The 18375-nt window shown below is 37.6% G+C and overlaps 1 long non-coding RNA gene across 2 annotated transcripts; it reads left to right on the top strand.

The window, feature by feature from the left end:
- Positions 1 to 3312: 3312 nt before the first annotated feature.
- LOC109263301 (uncharacterized) lies at positions 3313 to 17962 on the top strand. Of its 2 annotated transcripts, none has more exons than XR_008423142.1 (2): positions 3313 to 3546; positions 17842 to 17962. It is a non-coding gene; the product is annotated as an uncharacterized LOC109263301 (long non-coding RNA). The 2 variants fall into 2 exon arrangements; XR_002078144.2 differs by lacking the exon at positions 3313 to 3546 and adding an exon at positions 3627 to 3714.
- The last annotated feature ends 413 nt before the right edge of the window (positions 17963 to 18375 follow it).

Here is an 18375-nt window from a genome sequence, read left to right as displayed (position 1 = left end):
ACATATACCTCTGATAGCTTTGTGGGTAGAAGCCCTAGAACAGATAAATGGCGAGGCTCTGGCTGTCTTGAAAAATGACCTTTGGCAGCCTGGAAAAAAAAAGTCAGATGTTTTTTCTGATCTGTGTAATTTTTGTGGCCAGAGTTTGGATCAGACAAAGAAGAGTAAATCAAAGGCTTTTGCTACCCCGAATTTGGACTCATCCTTGTTGTTCTGTATGTGTGGCTGTATTGTACACTGTGGAGCAGGATTTCTCCACTGCTGTGCCACAGACATTTTGTACTGGAATATTCATTGCTGTGGGGCTGTCCTGGCAGCATGTTTAGCAGTCTCCTGGTCTCTATCCAGTAGATGTAAGTAGAGTGTGGCAACCAAAAATGTCTTTAGAAGTTGCTAAGTGTTCTTTGGGGAGCAAAAATGCCCTCCCTTCTTTCTACTGAGAATCACGGCTATAGAGTCTAAGAACATGCTTCTATACTACGTGTATTTTATGAAACTTTCTTCAGATGGAATGATGTTCTTTTGTCTGAATTGTTTGTATAATTGCCATTTTTTCTCTATCTTTATAGGCATTTAGTAGAATGTTAAGTGGAATCGCATGAGGAATTACATGTTTTTATTCACTGGTTAATCTGCCAAATATTCATAAAATATGCCATGGTCTCTGCTGGGTCCTGGAACAACAAACTGAGCAAGACACTCTCTCTGCCAGTTCTTAACTTTTGGGACTTCCAGGATTGATACAAATGATCTTCATATCTATCTTCTTGCATTTTTTTCTTTTGGCTTCCTTAATAAACATCTTCTGGTTCTCTTCCTCTATCCTGCCCAAATGTAGGAATTATCAGCACTTTTATTTATTTATTTATTTATTTATTGATTTTTAATTTTTTTTTTAGCGTTTATTTTTGAGACAGAGACAGAGCATGAACAGGGGAGGGTCAGAGAGAGAGGGAGACACAGAATCCGAAACAGGCTCCAGGCTCTGAGCTGTCAGCACAGAGCCCGATGCGGGGCTCGAACTCACGGACCGCGAGATCATGACCTGAGCTGAAGTCAGACGCTTAGCTGACTAAGCCACCCAGGCGCCCCATTATCAGCACTTTTAACATGTTAATGTCATTTACAAGTTTCCCAAGGAGGGAGTAATGCATATGGTATTCCTTTATTTTATCTAATCCTAGTTCCATTTTCTCCAAAGCATCTCATGAGACTATTAGTCCAAGTTACGGGCTTTGCAAAATACTCATCTACACATTTCTCCATTACCTAAGGGTGGATAACAATGATGTTTTTCAAAATAATGTCTTCAGCCCTCATGTTTTTATAGATCCCCAGACCCAACGTTCAGTTCCTTCTGAATATCTCTGGATAAAATCTCACAAATACTTCAACTCAACACTTTTTCCAAGGCATCCATGACCCCAAAATAGAGAGTAAAATATCTCTGTTTTCTCTGTACCTTTCATACTATTCTGTCATAAGCTTAGCTCAGTGTAGGTTGGTCATTTGTTATAATTCTGTTTCCCCTGGTAGACTGTGAGAACCCAGGTACAGGGCATAGGTCTCTTCTTCACTTTTTCCAGAACTTGGAAAAGAATGGATGCTCTGGAGATGTTTTCTTTAAAATTGAATTTAAAATATGGGGCACCTGGGTGGGTCAGTCTGTTGAGCATCCAACTTCAGCTTAGGTCATGATCTCACAGTACGGGATTTTGAGCCCTGCGTCAGGCTCTGTGCTGGCAGCGTGGAGCCTGGGGTCTGCTTCAGGTTCTGTCTTTCTCTCTCTTTCTCTGCCCCTCCCCTGCTCATGCACGCGCGCGCGCGCGCGCGCTCGCTCTCTCTCTCTCTCTCTCTCTCAAAAATAAACATTAAAATAAACAAACAAATAAATAAATAAAATTGAATTTAAAATACAAAAACCCTGGAAAAAAGTAACACCATTAGTATTTCTTTGAAAAAGTTTTTTGCTTGTTTTTCTGCATATTTACATTGAGGTTCAAAGATAGATTTGATAGCTGTGGGCACTTAAGGGGAGATGAGTAATAGCAAGTGAAAAAGGGACAGAGAAGTAGAGTACTTGAATTTGCCAAAGACAAACTTGAATGATTTAATAATACTGGATAGCTAGCAGTATCTTTGAAAAAGTTTTTAAGTGTCTTTTGTTTTTATTTTTGCTTTTTTGCCAGTCCTAAGGATTTTGCAGGTTGGCTTGGGTCCAGTGTGATGATTAAACATTTGTTTCTTAAAAAGGGAATTGATTCTTTTGTTCTGTGTTGCTCAATTCAAGATTAAATCATGAGGGGATTTGGAAGGATAGACCGAAGTTTCATCTGGTTTAGTGAAAACAATATGTTACTACATAATTATTCCTTTGTAATAGCTCAAGAAAGTAAGAGTTCTTTTTTCCTTTTCTTTTCTTCGTCTTTTTTTTTTTTTTTTAATTAAAACTCCATACAGTGCTTCTGATTAAATCCAAATCAGAGTGAACATTATGGCTGGGTTTGAGGGAGCCCATCAAATCTTTCTGGCACAATTCTTTGTGGGGCCGAGAAATGACTTTTCTCCCTCTTTCCTTTTGAGATGGCAGTGTTATGGGTGCATTTATCTCTGTGTTCAGGTGCAGCAAGACAGAGATGAGGAAGAAAATCTGCCAAGCACTAGGAAACAATATTAAACAAGCACCTAGAGGAAATTGCAAAGTACTTTCTATTTTATCAGGATTTCTAATTCCAGGTATCTTACTTTGGAACTTTTGTATTACTTTGATATCACTCATAAAATGTTCCATTTCTGAAACCGCTAGATCCGCAGAAATCAGTAGTCTTTTTTGGCCAATGTACAGAAAGAAGACCATAGAATACAATTTGTTGATTGTAAAAATAAATGGGTTGATTTTCTTTTCTCACCTACCAATACAGATTTGTTCTTTGTCAAGAAAAAGTGAATGACACTTTTCTGTTCTTCTAAGTCTTTGTGGAAAAAAAAAAAAAAAACACCTCTGAGGATCAAATCTCCTAGTGTTGATATAATTACTTTACATTACTTTATCTGTTTTTTTATTTGTTATTATTATTATTATTTTTTCATCTGTTCTGTGTCTACAGTGACCATCATTCCAAGTTTGGATACTACAGTCAATGAAACTGGGTAACTTATTTCTGTTTTATTGGTTTAGACACCCGAGATCACTTTGCATGTTTAAGAGATACAGTTTGACCAAACAAGACCTATATGCGCAATGTAATAAAGGGCTCTATAATGGAGTTATTTAACAATGCTGAATGTACATTGAAACAGAACTCAGTGGTTGTGTTTAATTAAAGTGGATGGGCTAAGGATGATGACTTGTTTTTTATTTTTGTTTTTAATTTTCTCCCATTGCCTTCCCTCCCTCTTCTTGCCAAGCATGATGATTTATGAAAGCAAATGGAGGCTACAAAGAAAGGAGTGATAACGTGATATGTACACTTTAATATCCACCGTCTGTACCCTGATGGTGAAGTCAAGAGCACAGGACAGTACTTGGCTGAAGTTATATACATGGTATGTATGGCTTTTGTCACACGTGTTATTTAAACTACATAAGTTAAGCTTATTCAATAGTTCTTTGTCCCCCCAAATACATTGGAGACATTTGGCAAAGTTTTAGGAAAATCAAAGGAGAAAATTTGTGAGTTAATATACATAAAGCTCTTCGAAGGTGTAAAGTAAGTAAGCTCTTTGCATTTGCTATTATTGTATACAGAATATTTACTGTCAACTTAAGGATATTAGTTAATATGAAGTTAATATTAAGCATGTATTATGTATAATACACACACACACACACACACACTATAAGATTCACAAATACCGTAGGCATAGTATATTTCTTTACCATTGCATTCAATGGCAAAGAAGGGTACTAAAAGGAAAATGAAGAATATAAAGCAGAATGGTAAGTGCCCTGTGACATCAGGAGTTCAGAGGAATGGAGAGGTCCTTGTGGCCCCAGGCAAGATATAGGTTTGTTGATTATATGGAGGAAGATTGGAAAAGGAGGTAAACATTTCAGGAAGATAAAGAAAAAAAGAAATGGAGATAGGCCTACATGAAATATTTATAGTCTTGCTGTACTGGATGCCAGGCTAAAAAAGATGAGATTAGAAATGCCAGAATCACAGGTCTGGACTTGGCTCCATTTAGTCATTGGAATTTTCTGAGCTGTGATAAGCCAGGTTAATATTTGTGTTTCAGGAGGCTAAAATGGCAGTTATGTGTAGAGAAGAATGCCGTGGGAGAGAAATGGAAGGCTAATAAATGACTAACTGGTAAATAGGAAAATAGGTAGCAGTGGAAGTGGAAAAAAAAAAAAAAAGGAATGCAATGGACATTGCTGAAGAAGAATTATTATGCTTTATTGTTTTTATATGATGTTATTATTTGCACACTCTGCATGTTGGGGTAAATTTCTTTGCTTATAAAGAAATTATTTCAGAATTCTTAGGGATTAGGGCCAATTTTTCATAAACACTGATTTTGTTTCTATGACTGAAATAATTAACTAAATATGGTAAATGAAACAGCCATTTTAAAGTGTTTATAATTTAGTGACTATCTTGAAAGCTAGGGCTAGAACTTGGGGTTTCGATTAGGCTGACTGTAATTCAATTATAGGCTTTGTACTTATGTGAATTTGGGCGAGTTATTGAATTCTCTGAACCATTTGATTCTTATGTCTAAAATGTTGAATAATAAAACTGTCTCTTTGGTTGGATGAAATAACATATTTAGAATGCTCAAACATATCTGCAGCATGTAACAATTATGCAGTACATGTTAAGTATGCTTAATGCCAGGAAACTAAGTATAAAAAGGTAGAAAGTCTACTTCTTATTGTAAAGTCTATCACAGGGTCTGGTATATTGTATACTTTATTTTTCAAGCTTCAAGGATTTTATAATCTTTGTTTTCCTATTACCTCACTGATCTCTCCCTTAACCTTATTTACTTTTTTTTTTTTCTTCTCTTCGACCTCTTTCTGTTGGTATGATCTAGAGATCAGGTCTTGGATATCTGTATGTCATCCTCTCTCTTGGTGATCTCATCCAGTCCTGTGACTTTAAATATTTTTTTTTAAGTTTATTTATTCTGAGAGAGAGAGAGAGAGAGAGAGAGAGAGAGAGAGAGAGAGAGAAAGCTTGTGAGTGGAGAGGGGCAGGGAGAGAGGGAGAGAGGGAGAGAGAAAGAATCCCAAGCAGGCTCTACACTGTCAATACAAAGCCCTAAATGGGGCTTGATCCCATCAACCATGCGACATTGTGACTTGAGCCGAGATCAAGAGGCAGATGCTTACTGGAGCGAGCCACCCAGGTGCCCCAGTCCTGTGACTTTAAATATCATCGATATACTGATAACTTACATGGCAGTTTTAAAGATGTGTTCTCAAATTCTTTGATCTTCCTCCCTCCAAAAGACTGAGCCTGCTTCTACTTCCCTGAGTATGGAGTATGGACCAGACATAGTGACTGTCATCTAATGGGTGGAATATAACCAGGTGCTGGAATGTTACTTTCGAGATTGGGGTCTCCAAGTTGGGTTTTCTCTCTCATCAAGTGCTCTGTGTGGAGACATGTCCTGAGAAGCATTATGGAGATGTCCATATAATGAAGAAAGAGCCTCTTGCCAACAGCCACACCATAAAACAGATCCTCTAGGCCCAATCAAGTCTTGAGACACTATAGCCTTAGCTATAACTTGATTACAACTTTATGAGAAACCTTGAGCCAGAACCACTCAGCTCAGTCATATCTGGCTTTCTAACATTGAAACTGGGTGAGACCATTATTATTATATATATATTTTTGTTTTAAGACACTAAGTCTGGGGATAATTTATTGCAGAGCAATAGGTAACTGATGTAAGCCCTGAATTTTTACCTCCAGTCAGATCTCTCTCATGAACTCCAGACTGGTATATCCAACTGCCTACTTGCTATCTCTACCCTGATGGCTCATGGACATCTTGACGTCGACATATTTAAAACTAAACTTATATTCTTTGCTCGCCTCTCCCCAAGGCCCCGGCATAACTTCCCCATGCCAGTTAATAGAAATTGTCAAGTTACTAAGTCTTCAAGATACCTTTGACGTCTATGTTCTATGCTTTCCCCCAAACTAGTAGAAAATTCTTTGGGCTCTATGTAAAAACTATCCTGATTTGACCCCTCACCACCTCCTTGCCACCACTCTGCAACAAACCAACCTCATCTCTTTCCTGGATTGTTGCAAGAAACTTCTTATTGTCTTTCAGCTTCTAACCTTGTATTTCTGCCCTACTATATCTTCTCAACACAGGAGACAGAGTTATCCTTCAACAATATATCTTTATTCTTTAAAAATTTGAGTCAGTTTCCAGTTCTGTTAATGGTAGAGTAACTTGTATCAGACTAACTTTCTTGTAGATAGCAATTTTAAACTCTGGCATAATATTTTTTAAACACTTTTTTAACTTTATTTATTTATTTTGAGAGAGAAAGAGAGAGAGAGAGAGAGAGAGAGAGAGAGAGAGAATGAGCAGGGGAGGGGCAGAGAGAGAGGGGGACAGAGGATCTGAAGCAGGCTGTGTGTTGACAGCAGCAAGCCCCATGTGAGGTTCAAGCTCATGAACTGTGAGATCATGACCTGAGCCAAAGTCAGATGCTTAGCCTAGTGAACCACCCAGGTGCCCTCAAGATATTTCTTTTAATGTTTATTTATTTTTGAAAGAGAGGGGCGGGGAGGGGCAGAGAGCAAGGGAAACAGAATCCAAAGCAGGCTCCAGGCTCTGAGCCTTCAGCACGGAGCCTGATGTGGGGCTTGAACTTGTGGGCCAGGGGATCATGACCTGAGTCGAAGTTAAGCTTAACAGACTCAGCCACCCAGGGCCCCGTCCCCCTCAAAATATTTTTTAAACAGCTATTTGAAGGTACTAGAGAATAATGCAAAGTAGGCAGACACAGAGAAGAATTTGACGTTGGAAAGAAGGGTGCCATACCAGGTAACAGGCATTCTTACAAAACTTTTCTGCCTGAGGGCAATATCTAATTAAAATGTGGTGTCCTTGAATAAAACTGAGCGGAAACCAGTCTTCTTGACCTGTAATTTCAAAGAACGGAGTTAGGAGGTATTAGAGTGTCTAGAAACTAGGAGAAGAAGGCCTGGAGATGGAGCCACTCATGCAAGACCCCCTCAAACCTGTGATTTCCTAAAATTCATATATAGAGAGCATATAACAAAAAGTCCAGAGGAAATCAACAACTTGATGGCTGAAAACATTGAGCGTGGGTTACAACTATTGACCTATACTAGGAAGACAGAGTTTGGTGGTTCTTGCCAAGTAAAAAGTAAACACCTTAGGCTTTCCTTTGGAACCTATGACATTCCTCATATTATATGCAAATACTGTGTTCCCTGATTTGCCCAAATGCAGGCATGAGCGCGCTCCTTGCTCTCTGTCTCTCCATATATTGCCTCCGTAAGGTATAAAATCAAGGGTTTAAAAATTCAGTATGATCAGCCAGTAATTTAACTGTTAGGAAAAAAAAAAAATCACCCCTTCTCATAGGAAGATAACAGAATCAAGAATCTCCAAGCACAATAACAAATATAAAATAAAAATTTATTACATAAAGCAGAATATGAGCTACTATCAAAAATGAAAGCAATCAATATCAATAGATCATGAAAATAGTAGACAATAGTCAAGGACATTCAAGTATCTATCACAAGGACTTAATTTAAAAGATGGTCATAAAGAGAGTGAACAGATGGGAAATATCAGTAGAGAAATGGAAACTATAAAAAACCAAATAGAAATTCTTGAAACGGAAAATTCAGCACCTAAAAAAAGTTCTGTGGATGGATTTAGCAGCAGATTAGAGTTAGCAGATAAAAAGTTGTGGTAGGCAGAATACTGCCCCCCTAAAATGTCCACATCCTAATCCCTGGGACCTGTGAGTATGTTCTTGTGATGTTGTGATTCATAAAATAAATATATATGTGATCTTCATCCCAGTTTCTGGCTTGGGGTTCCAGAAGTCCTCGCAATTTCCTAAGTGGTAAGAGTGATAAAGGTGAAATGGCTGTCTTTTGTTATTCATAACAAGTCCCTTTCTACCACACCAGAGTTTATGTTAATGAGGTCACTTTTGAAAAGCCCCTAGGTTACGGAAGGAGGAGGGCTGTTGCCAGGGAAACCAACTTGGAGGAGAGGGTTGGAATTTTCAGTTCCACCATTTGACCTCTGGGAAGGGGAAAGGGGATAGAGATTGAGTCAACGACCTGTGGCCACTGATTTAATCCATCATGCCTAAGTAATGAAGCCTCCATAAAAACCCTAAAGGACAGAATTTGGAGAGTTTCCAGATTGGTGGTTACATGGAAGGTGCTGGAAAACTTGTGGCCCAGAGACAGCATGGAAGCTCCCTGCCCCTTGCCACATACCTTACCCTATACATTTCTTTCATCTGGTTGTTCCTGAGTGGTATCTTTTTGTAATAAACCTGCAATCCAGTAAGAAAATGTTTTGCTGAGTTCTGCGAGGCACTCTAGCAAATCAGTCAAACACAAGGAGAGGGTCGGGGTGATGTGGTTTTGGATTGGTGGGGGGGCGAGGGGGTCCAGAGCCTATGGCCAAGAAAGAATTCTTGAGACGTCTTTGGTTCAAAAAGGTGATTTTATTAAAGTACAGGGACAGGACCCACGGGCAGAATGAAGTGCACTGGGGTTGTGAGGAGTGACTCATTATATACTATGGAGTTGGGACAGGTAAAGACAAAAGGGAAGTTTCTAAAAGGACTTTCATATACTAAAGAGGACTCCTAAGATACTGGAGTCCTAGCTATTGTCAAACTAAGGTTGTCTTTCCCTCTAGCAACTCATTAACATTAAGATTGGGGTTTCCTGGAAGAATGTCATACTCTGCCTGCCTCAAGTATTTGCCAATGGGCCGCAGGTTATAAGGAAATTTAATTTTAACTACATTTCATTCTGTCTTTGTCTCCCACATGAAGAAGTATTAAGTGTAAATCATAAAGGAGTCACACAGGAGGAAGCAAATTTTTCCTTTCTAGTTACATGGCAAAATAATTTTTCACGTGGAATTAAGCCAACAAACTTTGAAACAGGGAGATTACTCTGGATTATCCAGGTGGTCCTTGTGTAATCACATCGGCCTCTAAAAGTGAAAGTAGATCCGAAATTTGCGACAATGGAAGAGGACAGAAAAGATACGAAGTAGGAGACACATATGACTCAATTTGTTGGCTTTGAAAACAGAGGAAGGAAATCACATACTGAGGCAAACAGGTAGCGTCTACAGTCTGGGAGTGACCCTTGACCAACGGTCAGCAAAGAAATAGCGACCTCAGTTTCACAACCGAACAACTGATCTCTGCATCTGCAGAGTAGACGCATCTGCAGACGCATCTGCAAAGTAACTTGTACAGGAATTTCACAGAAGCTCTATTCCTAATTGCCAAAAAACCAGATATAGCTCAAATGCCCATCAAAAGGATTGCCAATAGCAAATTACGGTATCTGTACAATGAAATACCACTCAAGAACAACAACAACAAAAGAATCACCTACTGATACAAACACCATAGATAGATCGCAAAAACATTACGTTAAGTGGAAGAAGCTAGACACAAAAACCCACAGACAGTTCGAGTCTATTTATATGAAGCTCAAGAACAGGTAAAATAATCTATGTTGAAAGAAATCAGAAAAACAGTTGCTCATGGAGGAGGAGATTGAAAGTTCCCAAAGGAAGTTTCTGGAGTTATAGAAATGTTCTGTATCATATTTGGGAACGGAGTTGAGTATTTACATTTATGTACAGCTTATTGAATTATACACTTAAATGTGCATTTGTGTACCTTTACTTTAGCCGTAATCAACAACACAACAAAACAAAAAAATAAAAGCTAACATCCATCCTCTGTTAAAAATGCTGTGAGGGCTCCCCATTCCACTCAGACAAAAGTAGAATAAAATACAATGGACCAGAGAGACCTTGTCTGGCCTCATTACCTCCTGATCTCTTTCATGTACTTTCTTCCAGCCATGCTCCCCTCCCTGCTGTTTTCTGAAGATGATGCCTTAAGGACTTTGCTTTAACTGTTCCTCCTGCCTGGAATGTTCCTGTTATCAATATCTGCTTCACTAATTCCCATTCTTTGAACTATTTTAAGTATTTGTTCATACCTTTTCTGAGGACTATCTTGATCATACTATTTAATGCTTCAACTTGTTCTCCATGCTTGATCCTCTTATTCCCTACTTTTTACTTTAATTCATAGCACGTATCACCTTCTACTATAATATGTCATTTACTTATTAATTACAATTATTGTTATTCTCTATTTGCCTGCTTATAATGTAAACTCCACAATGATTGAAATCTTTGTTGTTTTTTTTTTTTATTCATTAATAGATTCCAGGTTCTTCTTCTTCCTTTTTTTTATTTTATATTTTATTTGAGAGAGAGAGAGAGAGAGCAGGAGAGGGGCAGAAGGAAACAAAGGGAGAAAGAGAATCTTAAGCAGGTTCCATGCTCGGCGCGGAGCCTGAAGCAGGGCTCGATCTCAGGATCTTGAGATCATGACCTGAGCCGAAATCGAGTCAGACTCTTAACTGACAGAGCCACCCAAGCACCCCTCCCCAGCTTCCTAAAAGTGTTTGACACATAACCAGTGCTCCGTGACCACTTTCATATCCGGTGAATGTATGAATAGGAGGAAATAAAAACAGTATGAAGCCTTCACCATCACTCATTCAATAACTTTTTTTTTTTTTTTTTTTTAGCTCCTACTATGTTACTATGTGTATATTATTGAGAGCAGAGGAAAAGCCTTCTATTTTCAGAATTTCAGGTTGCTTTATAGGCATTCTGGGAGCCTGGAGCCTGAGAGGTTTTAGTTTGTTTGTTTTTGTTATTTTACATACTTATTCAGTCTTCATGCATTGGTTCTATTCCTTATAGCATTCTATATAAAAATCTCTGGTTAAATTAGTCCATTTACCTTTCATAATCTTATTCTTCTTGTCAAAACACCAATATTCAATGCAGTAAGATAAAAGTAAAGCTGTGTTCTAAACAGGTTTTTTTTTTTCTTATTTCTTGTTAAAACACAGGTACTAAACAACTAAATACCAAAGGGAATGAACTGAAAGTTTCTTGCTATGAAAGGAATAAAACAAATTATTATATCAATTTTTCTAAGTTTTCCTTGGAATTTTATGTATGAAAATAGGACTTGATTGTATATTATCCACACAAACCTTATAAGATTGCTAGATAGAGATTTAAAAAAAATTATTTTGGGGAGCCGGGGTGGCTCAGTCGGTTAAGCAGCTGACTGTGGCTCAGGTCATGATCTCATGGTTTGTGAGTTTGAGCCCCGTGTGGGACTCTGCACTGACAGCTCGGAACCAGGAGCCTGCTTCGGATTGTCTTCCTCCCTGCCCCACCTGCCAGCTCATGCTCTGTCTTTCTCTGTCTCTCAAAAGTGAATCGAACGTTAAAAATTTTTTTAAAATCATCTTGATATTCTCTCTGGTATATTTATTGAAAACAGTAACAAGAAAACAACAACATCAACTCTTTTCTCCCAAAAGAATGTAATAGAAACTTTTTCATTCAATTATGTGTGCACATGAGTCTGATAGTACTTGGAAGAAGAAAAAGAAGAATCAATAATACCATAATATTGACTTTATCATTTTGGAAGCAGGAGTGTCATAGGCAGATATATAAAGGTTCCTTGCATGTATCTTTCTTGATGGAAAACTGAAATTAGGAGATTTGAACATATGGTATTTAGTGCTTCATGGGTTTTAGTTTTGTACTTTTCACTCAAAATGGTGGTCAATATCAAGTAACTTTTCAAGATAGATTCTCACGAGGCACTCTTGGATTCAGGTCATTTTCTTTCAGTTCTGTAAATTACTCCACTTGCTTTTATGTACCAGGTTATATCCTTAGGGTTCTTTCCTTTTTCTCTCCCTTCCTTCACCAACATTTATCAGAAAATATAGTACTGGGGGAGAGTTAGAAATACATTTTTACTACTCAGGAGGAACTCACAGACCAGTGGACAAAATAGACATATAAAAATATACTGTAATCAGGTATTTGGAAAGTAGACATAAATGTGCATATATTCCCATTGCAGTGGGATGACTAACTTTGAGGCCAGTAGGAATTTGTTGGGTAACTTAAAAAGGAATTCTGCTAGACATCATACAATGCACAGGACAGCCCCTGGCCCTCACGACAATAAATTCTTATGGCTAAAATATCAACCCTTAGACTCATGTGAGAAACCCTTAGATTCATGTGATCAAATTTGCTAGAATTATCTAATTTGTTTTTCTTTTGGATATGCTCCCAACCTCTCTATTTCATTGTACTTTGTTATGCTGGTGAGTGTATTTTATCTTTGAATGTTTTACAGTGTGCACTTTATGATCAGGAGAGAGTTAGCTAGTTAGAGGTGAAAAAAATCACCTGGACAGTTGTTATTTATAAACCCTTTTACAATATACCCTCACCATGTGAGAGTGATCAACATTTTACCAGTAAGAAGTCTGTAGCTAAGAAAATTACTCTAGTTTAACCATCTAGGTACCTTAATTCTTTTGATTTAAAATCCCATTCTGTTTTGCACTATTGTCTATGAAATTCCAGGTGTTAAACAAATTTAGCACTAAGGAAAACACAGTTGAGAGGATAAAATATACTTGGCTTTCATTCAGAAATTATTAATTTGTTAAGTAACTGTACTATTTATCTCATTGACTGGAAAGGTTGCTATCAACCAACACCGAGATTATTGGCCAATTATAAACATGGACTACAGCAATGGTTTGTAACAGGACTTTAATATTTGTAATATGATTATATAACTTCCTTGCTTTTAGAAATGTACACTGAAGTATACAAGGGTATACTGAAGTATTCAAGGGTAATTGGCCACGATAATTGTGACCTACTTCAAAAAGGCTTAGGTGGGCAGAGTAAATGTGGTAACATGTCAACAACACACGAAACTAGTTCATAAAGGAGTACTATTTTTGCAAATTTTCCATTCAGATTTTCAAGTTATTTCATAATAATAAAGTTGAAGAAAAAAAAAAAGACATTGAGGGTTTACCAAATGCCAAGAAGGCATTCTGATAGATATTTGGGATATAAAGATGAACGGGATGCAAAGACAGGTAATTTCAAGACTCTTTAATCTCCCCTGTGAAAACAGGAAATTAAACAGGAATTCTAAAATGTTGTCACAAGTGCTACAACCCAAGGAGCTCTATTCTGCCTTTTCCTAAGTAAGGTTCAGCCTATTCCCTGCCTCACCTGCCCTCCCAAAGGACAGTAGAGGAGTCTCCACCTTCGCATGTTGCCTTAGGGCTAAACCTTGTGATTATTTTTAGTCACAGTTTTTCCTATGGGATGGACCATCAAAATAATTATGCTTTCAGGCCATTGCTGATGGCCTGTGACCTACATTTGCTGCCGAAGAAGAATCTCAGAACACTCAACATATATGTGGGCAGATTAAGATTTTAACTATGGGGTGTAGTTTTCTGGACAGTCAACACCAACTAGCCTATAAGTCCCTGTGCCTGACTCTCAAAGAACTATTCTGGTCACCCAAGAAATTCTAGCATCTCACTCCAGGGTTTCCAACGGGGCAGGGAAAAGGAATTGCTCTATAAAGGAGCATTCAGAATCACTGTCTGCAGGAGACAACCAATGTGGTCCCTCTACCACTGTACCCATTAGGAGTCACTGCGCATAGGAAGGCTGCTGTTCAGAGCAGTGTGTAGTGATGTGGAAGAGGACAGGGCAAAATACAGTTTGGCCCTCACTGATCTAGTCTAAAGTTCTCATTTTACAGCTAGGAAAAACTTTTCCCAAGAAAGGTAAAATGGCTTTACCAAGATTTTGCAATTAATATGCTGAACTATATGAAATTGACATTTTTTTAGGTTAGAAAGTGGCAAAGGAAGGGTCTTTCCAGCACACAATGCTTTTGGCTTGCTATACAAAACAAAGTAGTTTCTGGAAGGTTCTCCAATGGCCAGTTCTCTATTTTATTTATTTTTTAATTTTTAAAAATGTTTTTATTTATTTTGGAGAGAGAGAAAGAGACAGAGTGAGAGTGGCGGAGGGGCAGAGAGTGAGGAAGACACAGAATCCGAAGCAGGCTCCGGGCTCTGAGCTGTCGGCACAGAGCCCGACGCAGGGCTCAAACTCACAAACCATGACTTCATGACCTGAGCGGAAGTTGGATGCTTAACCAACAGAGCCACCCAGGTGCTCCCATCTTCTGTTTAAATTAAAACATTTTCTTGGCAGTCAGGGCCATCACATATGGTCATACTCATTGCGCAGGGCACAGTTTCAGGAGGCACTGTTTACATATTCTATAATGCAAAAGGCAGAATTTTCACATCTTACATTAAAAAACAAGTTAACGGCCATACTCTTTTAAAACTTGTTTCTTCTCCTAGATATCTGATATCAATATCCATTAATTATTTCTATCCCCATTTCTTGATACTGACTTACCTTCCACATCTCTTCAACTTCCTTCCTTTATGGCTTCTCTTTTCTACAGTTTCTCTTGGACTACTCATTGTCTTTGACCGCCAACTTATTCTCCTCACATAGCTCTATATTCCTTCTCTCCTTCTCTTTAATAAGGATCATCTCACTTTCCTTCATTCTCTTTTCTCTGTGAGCTATGCCATCCAAATGATTCTTTGTTCAACCTATATTTAAATTTACCCATCAATTTGTGATTGTAAGATAGCTCATATCCAAAGCAGAGAAACCAAAACACAAAACGAGTAACATTAAGAGTGGGCTCTCTTTTCTCCTCAAATATTTCTGAATATGTAGATGACTGGCTCTGGTTTGAATTATATTTTAAAAGCCTATTTCATTGTTTAAAAAATAAGTGCAGTGGCAGGACTAAGATGTGCCAAGACAGTTTTCTAGAAGAAATGAGGGGAGAGGAAAACTGGGAAAAAATACTGTAGGGGCCAGAAGAAGAGACAGGATCTGGAACACATACTTAGTACTGAACAAGTTAATTATGTGAACGAGAGGTCAGCAAGCATGTAGGGACTTCAATTAATCCTACCAACAGTTTGCATCCGTAGCTATGATAAGCCAACATTAGCTTCAGCTTAGAGGTATCTATGCCTCTGTTATTCAAGAAAAAAACCCCTACTGACTAATTCCAACATGCATTCTCATATGTAACTTATTTCGGTGCTCAAATGTTATTTGAAAAAAAAGTAATATTGAGTAAAACTTTGATCTTTTATCTTTTTTATTTCTGTATTTCACTCTACTTTTAAGTTAAACCACTAGAATTTTTTTTTTCAGCAAAAGTAGGACCAACCAATTTGATGTTTTATTGATTTAGAAATACCATGCTTTCTCAGATTTTACATGCTATGCTTTGATGGCATGGCTGTGGGGTTCTATATTTCAGCATAAAGCCTTAGTAATACTCTTGGGGATGGAAGGTCTGCTGCTCTTTTGTTGTTGCTGTTTGTTTATCATTTTTTTCCTGACTAGGAGGAAGTCAATATAAATAGATATATGTATTTTATTACAAGTTACCTGCTACAGGAGGGAAATAGTATTGTCAGACACAGTTTATTTATTTTCCCTTTTTTCCCCCTTCCTTTCATCAAGATCCAGCATAGATACCAACATTTGGAAAGAATAAGCATTGGGGAAATAAAATAACCATGATATCCATATATATCCATATATATATCCATGTGTGTATATATATATATATATATATCCATGTGTTTGTGTGTGTGTGTATATATACATATATATATAGCTGCAAAATTTCCCTTGTGCATTGCTGCAGAACTTTATGGCAGTTTTTGTTTAAGCTTATGGATTTATTAGAAGTTACTAATTGGATGTTCAGTTCCAATGCCCTATTTTGGTAAGAATTTTATCTACATTCCATTGACTTATGAAAACCACATTTTCTTAGCGTATCTACTTTAGCAGCAGGACTCAAAATGTCATAGGAAAGAAAAAAGAGTGCTAGCAAGGACTTTGCCTACAAGGAGATTTCCTTTGGCATGCTGTTCAATAAGATACAGATTAAGATGGCCAGACATCCTGGATTGTCCATTCCAATTTTAATTGAATTCACTTTACAAATAGCGTTTTTTTTTTTAATTGAAGTGTAGTTGACACACAACGTTACATTAGCTACAAATGGTTTTTTAATGGTCTAAAAATTATGAGACAGTGAACTGGACTCAGCAGGAGATAAACAGATGGGATATACTTCTTCTCATAAGTAGTCTAGTTTGATTGGGTTTGGAGGTGGCAATAAAACTTGTACATATGTGACTATTACAGGAGACAAAGTGAATGGGTTTTGTAAAAGGGCTATCCGTTCAGTGCTATAATGTAAAGACCCCAAGTGGGAGGGGATGGCATTCTTTAAGAACTACGGGGATATTATTCAGTCTTCATGGAAGGAATTATCTTTGAAATGAACATCGGAAGAAACGAAGTTTACACAAAGTGAGAAAGACAGGCATATCAGGAGGAGGGAAAAGTGTGAACCAAATGCAGGTCTAATTTTGCCAGCAATTGGGGGGTTTATGAAGGCTTTTGAGAGAAATTGCAGTAGTGTTTTAGACAGAAATGTAACAAAGGCTTAATACAAATCCCTGTATAATCTAGACCCAACCTACTTATTTACTCTGCCGTTTTTCTTTCTCCACTAAGACAATAAGTAGAACCTTGGAAAATTCCAAAACTTAAGGCATGGACATAGGATTATAAGTAGAAAAAAAATGGCTGCGTAAAAAAGAAACTATAAGAAAAATACTTAGGGAGTAAGCTAAGAGAAAACGATATAAGGAGCACCTTATATCTTCTGAGCTTAGCATAATCTTGATACCAAAACTTGAAAAGTACAGTAAGAAAGAACATTACAGGCCAATGTTCCTTATGAACATGAAGTAAAAAATTCTGAATGAGTTAGATGTAACTGGAACCTAGGTACTTATAGAAAGAAAAATGACCAAGTAAGGTTTATTCCAACAATGCAAGGATAGTTTAAAGTTTAAAAATTGAGTACTGTAACTCATCACAGTAATAAAGGTAAAAACCATAACGATATGATAGTATTAATAGATGCAAAAGAAATATTTGATAAAATTCAACACCCGCTTATAATAAAAACTCTCAGCAAACCGGAAATTGGAGGGAACTTTCTTAACACAACAAAGGATATCTATAGTTTAGAGGCTTTTGCTACAGGCTTTCATGGAATGATGTGGTGGCTAAAACGAAGGAATGAAGTGGGGGACTCCGTGTAAACTGGTTTTTTACAAGGCTTAGCTCTGGTTGGAAAAGGACAACAAGCGAGATAGTTCCAAGATATTAGGAAGGTTATTTTTTTTTAAATTTTATTTATTTTTGTTACTTTGAAAATGGGGAAACAATTGACCTACTTACGATTTCCTAAATAGACCATGCCGTTTTACTTCTTGTGTTTTACCTGTTGTATATATTTGGGTGCTGAAAAGAAAGAGGTGCACACAAAATATTTAACTGGAGACAGCTCAGTAGGGACTATTTACAAAAGGATGGGAAAGGTCAGGGAAACCAACCAAAGATATTGAGGTACATAAGGTACATACTGGAAGGTTGTTACCAGAAACCAGTGAGCATTATAGCCATGAGAATGAGGTGGCCTGACAAAATTACTACTCTGAGCTCTCTTTCTTCCCACCCTCCATTATCCTCCAGGAGTCACCATTGGCTGACCCCAGCAGAAGCCAGGAGGACGAGAAAGCCTGGGTAATGCAGGTCATAAAGAGATGGGCAGAAGAGAGATCTAGAAACGCAAATTAAAAATAACTGGCAAACACATGCTGTTCTCTAATTGTAATGCCCCTCCCTATTTTTTATCTGTCAAAATCCTGATCACTCAATTCATGAGGAACATTCTCTGTGGAATTACAGTGCTTCCCAACAAAGAGAACTGGTCTTTTCTCTTATTTGAAAGCATGCATCTGTGGAAAGAATATTTATTCATGCAAATATGTGACAGACACAGTAATAATATGTATTATTTGCCTACTTTATTTCTAAAATCTTTTAATGTAGATAGTATATCTAGGCTTAGCAGGTTGAGCAAGCTGTCCACATGTACAGAGCTGGTGGTTGGCAATTTTGCTGATTCCATACTGCCTCCATCACTCCATGCTCCCGTGGTGCTTTGTGTATGGATCAGATGGAGCACTTTAACGTTGCATTTGTTAAAATTAAAGCAAGAAAAAC

This window comes from Panthera pardus, unplaced genomic scaffold (assembly GCF_024362965.1).
Source record: "Panthera pardus isolate Hobbes unplaced genomic scaffold, ASM2436296v1 HiC_scaffold_17, whole genome shotgun sequence".
NCBI lineage: Eukaryota > Metazoa > Chordata > Mammalia > Carnivora > Felidae > Panthera > Panthera pardus.
This window is presented reverse-complemented; position numbering and strand designations above follow the sequence as displayed.